Genomic DNA, 8,212 nt, shown 5'->3' on the forward strand with positions numbered 1-8,212 from the left:
AAAAACCCCAACAAACTGGCAAAATTGGAAATATACAGCTTACGTCATTTCTATCTGTTACAATTAAAACATTCAGTGATAGACAACGAAATGGGCGGGTACAATTCAACGCGGACGTTTGGAAAACATGGGATTGAAATTGCAGATCGAAATTCATTTTCAATCCACCTGAGCTGTTTCAAAGCAAAGAGTGAATGTATGATCCAAAAATCAACTATATTATTTCAACTCCCAAATACATATTAATTGTTTGAAGTTCACATTAATATTAGTTTTAGCTTATAATTTTAAGAACGCGAAAGATCATATAAGACAAAGATTATTTTTCAGATTTTTTATTCTAGAAGGGGGAGGGGGTAAAAAATTGTCGAGTCAGGTCATGCCTTAAATGACAATATACTTTACTTCTAGGATTATAAGAGTGCGTGAGTTTTTTACTTATTCTCACTGAAAACTGTTTGACAACTTTATTTAAAAATCGTTCAACCCCCCACCACCACCAAGACGAAGTTTTACATATATTTATCAAACAGAAATGAAATATTTGTCCCTTAAATATTTATACATTTAAAACACTGGACAAAAAAAATTCAAACTGTACCAAAGTTGAAATTATTTGTCTTCTGGGTCAATCAGTAATATGAGCCTTCTAACGTAGCTGAGGTGGATTGAAAATGAATTCGATCTGCAATTTCAATCCCATGTTTTCCAAACGTCCGCGTCGATTGTACCCGCCCATTTCATTGTTTTGATTGTAACAGATAGAAATGACGTAAGCTGTATATTTCCAATTTTGCCAGTTAATGTTCCGCGGTCTTACATACATACATACATAGGAGGATTTGGGAATGAGATTTGAACCCAAAGCATAACAGACGGACGGACGGGCATACGACGGACGTACATGTATCTCCACTTTTTTAAGCGGATAAAAAAAGAAATGACACATGTTCCAGAAAGTCTGGTTTCAGAGAGAAAAAAATTGAGCTGGCAACCCTCATCATGAGGTTATGATTGGGGCGACGCTCCTCCCTATCCTTTTGTAAATTTGGTACTCTGAATAAGCTATACATATATTTAAGTGAACATAAAATATTTAAACTATGTATTAAACATGTTAAAGTTTAAATACCCGACAAGTTTCACGAGCGAGCTGTTTCGTGTAGGTATTGACAGTTTCTCTCTGCGTCCTTGACGACAAATAATTGTGAAATTTCACCAGACTCATAATTTTGGTCATTGCTCTCATTTAGCGGAGAAACAAAAAGGGGAAAATGCCGCGCGTACGATGCGTTGTGGACTTAAAACTAAGATCCGTAAGTATTGTCTGCATGTGCGTGCAAATTTTAAATCTATATGAACTCAGTAATGACATACAATACACGACTTAAATCGATAAAATGCAATACACACTGTGGGTTTTTATTGTTTTAAATGGCTATCGATAGATCATTGATTTAAGAAAATGACTGTCTCAAGTACTAAAACTGATAAGGCAGATGTGTTATAACAAGATAGGGCAATTTAAACTTTGTTAATGTACAAAAGAGAAGTTCTATATACACCTAATTTAAATCTGTCATCTGATATTGATCCACATATCGCTGCTCGACTTTACCTGTGTGTACCTGCGTGACGTATTACAGGTGAGGGCTCCGGGTGTGTATTTTCTGAGTCGGGAAGACGTTTGCCTCAGTGTTAGTCTGTTTGGACAAAACAAGAGTACCAGGCTACTGACATCAACATTTCCCTTGTATATACAACAGGACCTCGTGTTTGACAGGTAATCACTGAAAAAAAGGGGGGGGGGTCATAGGATTTCTAAACTTCCTATAATATTCAAAATTCTACCTTTTCTGCAACAATTCTCATGAATCTATTCTCTTATCTTTTTTGTCACTTTGAATTCAATTTTTGTAAAACTTTGAATAAAATAAAAAATTTATGCAGTTAAACCTGTTCATTTTCCCAATATAATCATGGCTTAACGTGTTATTTTTAATTTTTTAAGAAAAGATCCGTTCATTTTATGCATTAAACCACAGGTGCTCGTGGACAGGATTATCCCTACCCCCCCCCCTTAAAATTAAAAAATAAATCATATTTTATATATACCAAAAACGACTGTGCACAATAGAAATTGCATATGATTGATATATTTATGTGATTTTCAAAAAAAAAAAAAACCGACACAAATACATGATGATAAGGATGAAAATGTCAGCGATTAGAAATGGAGAAAAAGCAGATATTTCTTTTAAAAAATAAAAGCGGGATGTAGCGACAACATCCTGTCCACGAGCACCTGTGTTCGTGACGTCATAATGCATTGACTAGCCAGCAAATTAGGTCATTTTTTGATTGAAATGCAATCACCAAAGGTCTAAAGGATATTTAAAAAATAGTAAACTATTTTTTAAATTCATTAGGGCCAAAAATGTCATATGGGAACCTTGTTGTTTTTTGTATCATCTGTCATAAAAACCAATATCCTATAAGTACCAAATTAGTAAATTACGGAATACTGACTGCCATTTCCGTGTTACAGACTTACTACACCTCTGGGTTGTCTTCGGAAGTCCTTGATCGCCTCAGAGGTTAGTGGAGATTTTATACCTGTGTGTAGATTTTTATTTGTATGTTATCCATAGGTTTCGGAAATAAAATTCCTTTCTTGTTTACTTGCTGAAAATACTCATAGATCACGTGACTAGGTAACAGTTACCTAGTACTATAAATACATTGGGTCATACGCATTCTTTATCGACTCTCGCTATACCCCCGATACAAGTATATTCACGCTGAATAATGAAATTTCAGAAAAAATGATTTATTGTCTGTCGAAATACCGATTTATGAAAGTTTAGTTAACTGAAGTATATGCGTAAATAAATATCAAAATTTGAATGTTAATTGATGAAAGGTTATAGCGAGTAGCACTCCTAAAATGGTCTCTTTTGTTATTACTTAGAATAGAATTAATTTATATTCGGACGAACAAAGTGAGGGAGAATAAAAAAATTGAAAGTGGGGTGGCTAATTGAAATGGGGGCGGGGGCAAAACCAACAAAAAAGGTTAACCCCAGATTTTCAATGCCTTATGCCTATATTATGTCTATCTTTGCAAAAAAGTTAGGAAGGAAGGGGGGGGGGCTTTGGCCCTAATAGCAATTATGTTCACTGTATATCATTCCTGGATGTTTTTGTTTTTTTTTTTACAGATGAGTTGGTTGTTTTTGAGTTGGTACAGTTATCTCGCTACGGAGGCTCGGTCAGACTCGCCTCGTACTCAGCCAGCGCTCGGGAAGTCCTTTTCCCCATCACCTCCGGGTCACTGTATCACTCCTCACCCATCAGGGAAATACCGCTACGCAGACTTATCGACTTTCCCGTAAGTATTTAGGCTTATTAAAAAAAACAATATATTTCAGACTATTTTCATATTCTAAATTTTGCAGTGCGTGTCAATTTCGAATTTTCATGCTACATGTTTTTATGTAAACACAAACAGAAATGAAATGAAGCACAAACCATTATAAGAATGTGATCAAGGATTTTTTAACTATATTTAAATTTGCAGCAATGTTCCGCTATAAAGTAATGTCTGTGTTAATAAATATGCTCCTCTGTTTTGTATAAAGGGTGAAAATCCGATTTGGTTAGAGTTTTCTACTGTGACAGACATTACGGAGACGATTTTACCCGAGGTGGACAGAGTTTTTACAGACCAACAGTGACAGACACTGTATTATACAAACCTACTCTGACAGACACACTACTTTACAAACCAGATAGGTACGTACGTCCCCTGACAGCGTACGACAGACTGGACCTAGAGAGAACGGAGCGCGCATTACAACGCAGCAGATCTATGGAACGAATAGAACTGGAACATCTCAGGGCGCTCAACAAATCTAGAGAATTAGCTCGACTAGAACAAGAACTAGAGGTTAAAAGACGGGAAAGACTCGCCCGAGAACAACTCGACGCTGTGAGTATAATCTTCACTTCAGATTGATTTTATAATCTTTTCAAAGTCTGTGAAATCTCAACTTTAAAGAAAGCTCAGGTATAACTTTAATCAATGCAACATATGTACCTGTATTAAAGGTTGTTCATAATATCAAACTTAAATCATGGAGATAATTATATATAACTCAAAATTCACAGAGATCAGTGTTACTCACATTGAAAGAAAATAACTGAATTAGTCATTTAAATACAGTATATACTGAACAAATGCCGATCCACAGAGAAAGCTTAGCATCTAAGTGGAGTTTCACTTAGGAACCATGCATCACAGAACAATCCAGTAATCAAGAGCATACTTCAAGCAGGCCCCAATTCAGTATGAATTATCACACTAATTATGTCACTGAAGCATTTTTATAATATTGTTAACTTTTATCTTCGTTTATCACGAGCCCGATACCTAGAGGACTTAGAACTTGACAAAATCAGACTGGCTCGTAGAAATCTGTACCTTTGATTAACTCAGGTAAGCTTTTATAAATGCTATTGATATACATATGTACAGTGAAACCTGTCTAATCCGACACACTCTGGGAGACAAATTTTGTGTCGGAATAGACAGGTTGTAAATTCCAAAGTGTTAAAAAAACATTGAAAAGAGTTAAAATGGAAAAGAAATTTTATGACAGAATACACAGTGTGACAGATAACACTGGTGTCAGATTTGACAGTTTTCACTGTACCTACTACATTAACTAGAAACATGTTTATATCAGCCAGAATATTGGCTGTAGAAGGATTCCTTAATATACTGGTTTATAATTGTAATCCCTTCCACTCCTCCGTGGCACCTGATCCCCCCTCTGATGTTTTGGCGGTTCGTGTTTGCCTGCTTTTATTTTGAATTGTTTTATGGACTTTGAGATTGAATATTGTTTGATATCTTCATATCCTTCATTCCATGAGATATCTTAAATAAAATTTTCCGTTTGACTGGAACGTTTTGAGCTATCTTTAGAACGATGATTTTCATACAATAAATATAATAGCCAATCAAATTGACGGTCTACATAAACACAGAGTAAGCACGTGTTCAACTAATACATGTGTTATGGAAACTTCAATAAACATGAAAATTCATAATTATGGTCAAATCCGTTGCAATCAGTGTTTTACAGAAGCAAGAACTCCTAATATTATAATATAACTTTAAAAATCTCTATTTGGTCTAACTCATGTTGCTTGTCACAAAGAGGGGCCGAATGTTACGACGCATATTTCTTTTCGTTTCTAAAGAAATGGGAGTGAGCAGTAAAACATGTTTGTAGCAAAATGCATCCCTATCAATGTTAATTCAAGCTCCTTCTATTTAAAGATCATTACATAATAGGCTCTAAAACAATTAGGGCAGAAAATCAATTTGTCATAAGAATGTTTTACTGAAGATAATGCCCCTTTTTAGCTCTACTGGTCAGAGACCAGAAGAGCTTATGCGATAGTAATGCGTCCGGCGTCCGTCCGTCTGTCTGTCTGTCTGTCCATCTGTCTGTAAACAATTTTTCAAAAGGCTACTCCTCCTACAAGATACATAGAATAGTGCATCGGTTTTTGACTTCGATGAACGGTGTTGCCATGGTTGCTAAAAATAAAATTTTCTGTGAAATTCCTTTAAAACACTACTCTTACTACAGTTTTGGTCTGATTTCAATATAACTTGGCACACAAGTAGACTACACTAAGATACATAGAATAGTGCAAAGGTTTTTGACTTCGATGAACGGTGTTGCCATGGTTATTAAAAATAGAAATCTCTGTGAAATTCCTTTAAAACGCTACACCTTCTACAGTTTTGGTCTGATTTGAATATAACTTGGCACACAAGTAGACTACACTAAAATACAAAATTAGTGCATCGGTTTTTGATTTAGATGAATGGTGTTGCCATGGTTACTAAAAATAGAATTCTCTGTGAAATTCCTTTAAAACACTACTCCTTCTACAGTTTTGGTCTGATTTGAATATAACTTGGCACACAAGTAGACTACACTAAGATACATAGAATAGTGCATTGGTTTTTGATTTAGGTGAATGATGTTGCCATGGTTTCTAAAAATAAAATTCTCTGTGAAATTCCTTTAAAACACTACTCCTTCTACAGTTTTGGTCTGATTTCAATATAATTTGGCACACAAGTAGACTACACTAAGATACATAGAATAGTGCATCGGTTTTTGATTTCGATGAAGGTGATGTCATTGTTACTAAAAATAGAATTTTCTGTGAAATTCCTATAAAACGCTACTCCTTCTACAGTTTTGGTCTGATTTGAATATAACTTGGCACACAAGTAGACTACACAAAGATACATAGAATAGTGCATTGGTTTTTGATTTCAATGAACGGTGTTACCATGGTTACTAAAAATAGAATTTTCTGTGAAATTCCTTTAAAATGCTTCTCCTTCTACAGTTTTAGTTTGATTTCAAAATAAGTTGGCACACAAGTAGACTACACAAAGATACATAAAATAGTGCAAAGGTTTTTGATAAGTACAAACCAGTAGAGCTACAGTCTCGATAGAGACTTCTGGTTTGCAATCCAGCCTATTAGAGTCTATACATTTATTTCAGGCCTTAAATAAAATGATGGAAGTTGACAACACAGACGATGTGGATAGATTTGGATGAGGGCAATAATCATAGTGATGTGAAGTAGGTCTCCATCTTTGTTAGTCTGTCTGTCTGTGCTTCATCACTGGTCTAGGACATGAAGGAGATATCATGATTATAGTCACCTCTTGTCCAGTGGATTAACTTAGTAGTCTGTAGTCTGAGTCTTGTTCAACTAAAGTCAATCACCTGATTTTACTTTTATTTAACGCTAGTGATTTTTTGATATTATACCTGGTAATACACATATTGTACTAATGTTTAAAATTTCATTATATTTTGAATTGATATATTAATAAATTTTGTCATTTCGTATTGTCTGTATTCATCAATTTATCATTTGATTAAGAAATGCAGCTATAACTTGAGGACATTTCTTGGTGGTAATGTTGCATAATATTGATAAATGGAGTCCAATGTCCTGTGATCTTTTATAATAGCAAGCAGAAAAAAATGGTTAAATGACCAATCAGTAATCAGATTATGATTGACCAATCATTAATGAGAACAAGATTGACCAATCAGTGATTAGAACATGGTCACATATCCTTTAAACTGGTAACATAATGTAGATTCATTGTGCAATGGCCTATTAAAGAACAACGAGATTAAAACTAAAAATCAAATACAGATAGTGTTTATTTTTAAATGTTGTAATTTTATCTTCTTTTTTAAAAATATATACACTGTATGTTACACTGTTTGTTAAGCATTATGATGAAAATGATACATTTTATAAACTTTGTTAACTCAAGATGTGAGCTTTAACTTCATAGATTTCTGATTGTATGTTTAAATTATGTAAGAATTGAATTAACATAGCTCAATCATTTATGATGGGAGTCTATGTTAGCAATGATTATGTTTTCCTAAGACTGTAATATTGTTTCTTCTTACTGATTAATGGATATACTGTTAATGATATCAATTATTTCTAGGTTGCATTTTCGTTCAGAAGTTGTTAATATGGTGCTAACCACCACAACTGTACAACAGAGTACATTTTATGTAATTCAGGGTACAATATTGAGTTATTCTACGAGAAGTCTTCATACTTGCTTTTATAAATTACCTTGTTATTTTTAAAAATATACTTATTGCATTCTAATTGTTATCAATTGTTTACAATTTTCTTTTTGCTATTTATATTATTATACATCTAACTATGTTCATCTTTTAGAATTTTTTTCATTATTTAGCAGCAGTAGAAATAAATATTTATAAATTTCTACTGTTTTGTTTAATTTTCATTATAAAAAGGGCACTGCAATGTGGAGTATCCCTTTGCAAAGAGGATGATCTCTGTAAATCAAACACTGATCCTCTGTGACTGTTCTGATAGTCCACCAGGATTCACTTTGTTATAATTACTGTCACCGAGCAGGAAGTGAAAAATCCAAGTAGCTAGTGTTAAAATGAATAATTTAGACTCCACTCCACTCCATTCCACATGGACCCTATGCCAGTGGAAGGATGGGAACATGCCCACTGTTCCGTTGGTGACTTTTAGATAGACAGATGTCACTCATGTTGTTAAAGGAATAATGAAAAAATGGATGCCACTTTCACCT

The 8,212-nt window shown here is 34.1% G+C and overlaps 1 pseudogene; it reads left to right on the plus strand.

Annotated features, from left to right (window-relative positions):
• Positions 1–1,157: 1,157 nt before the first annotated feature.
• On the plus strand, positions 1,158–6,957 carry LOC134248849 (spermatogenesis-associated protein 6-like; annotated as a pseudogene).
• Positions 6,958–8,212: the final 1,255 nt, after the last annotated feature.

The sequence above is a fragment of the Saccostrea cucullata genome, unplaced genomic scaffold, assembly GCF_032062105.1.
Source record: "Saccostrea cucullata isolate Sc308-1 unplaced genomic scaffold, CSIRO_AGI_Scuc_v1 ctg20038, whole genome shotgun sequence".
NCBI classification, from domain to species: Eukaryota; Metazoa; Mollusca; class Bivalvia; order Ostreida; family Ostreidae; genus Saccostrea; species Saccostrea cuccullata.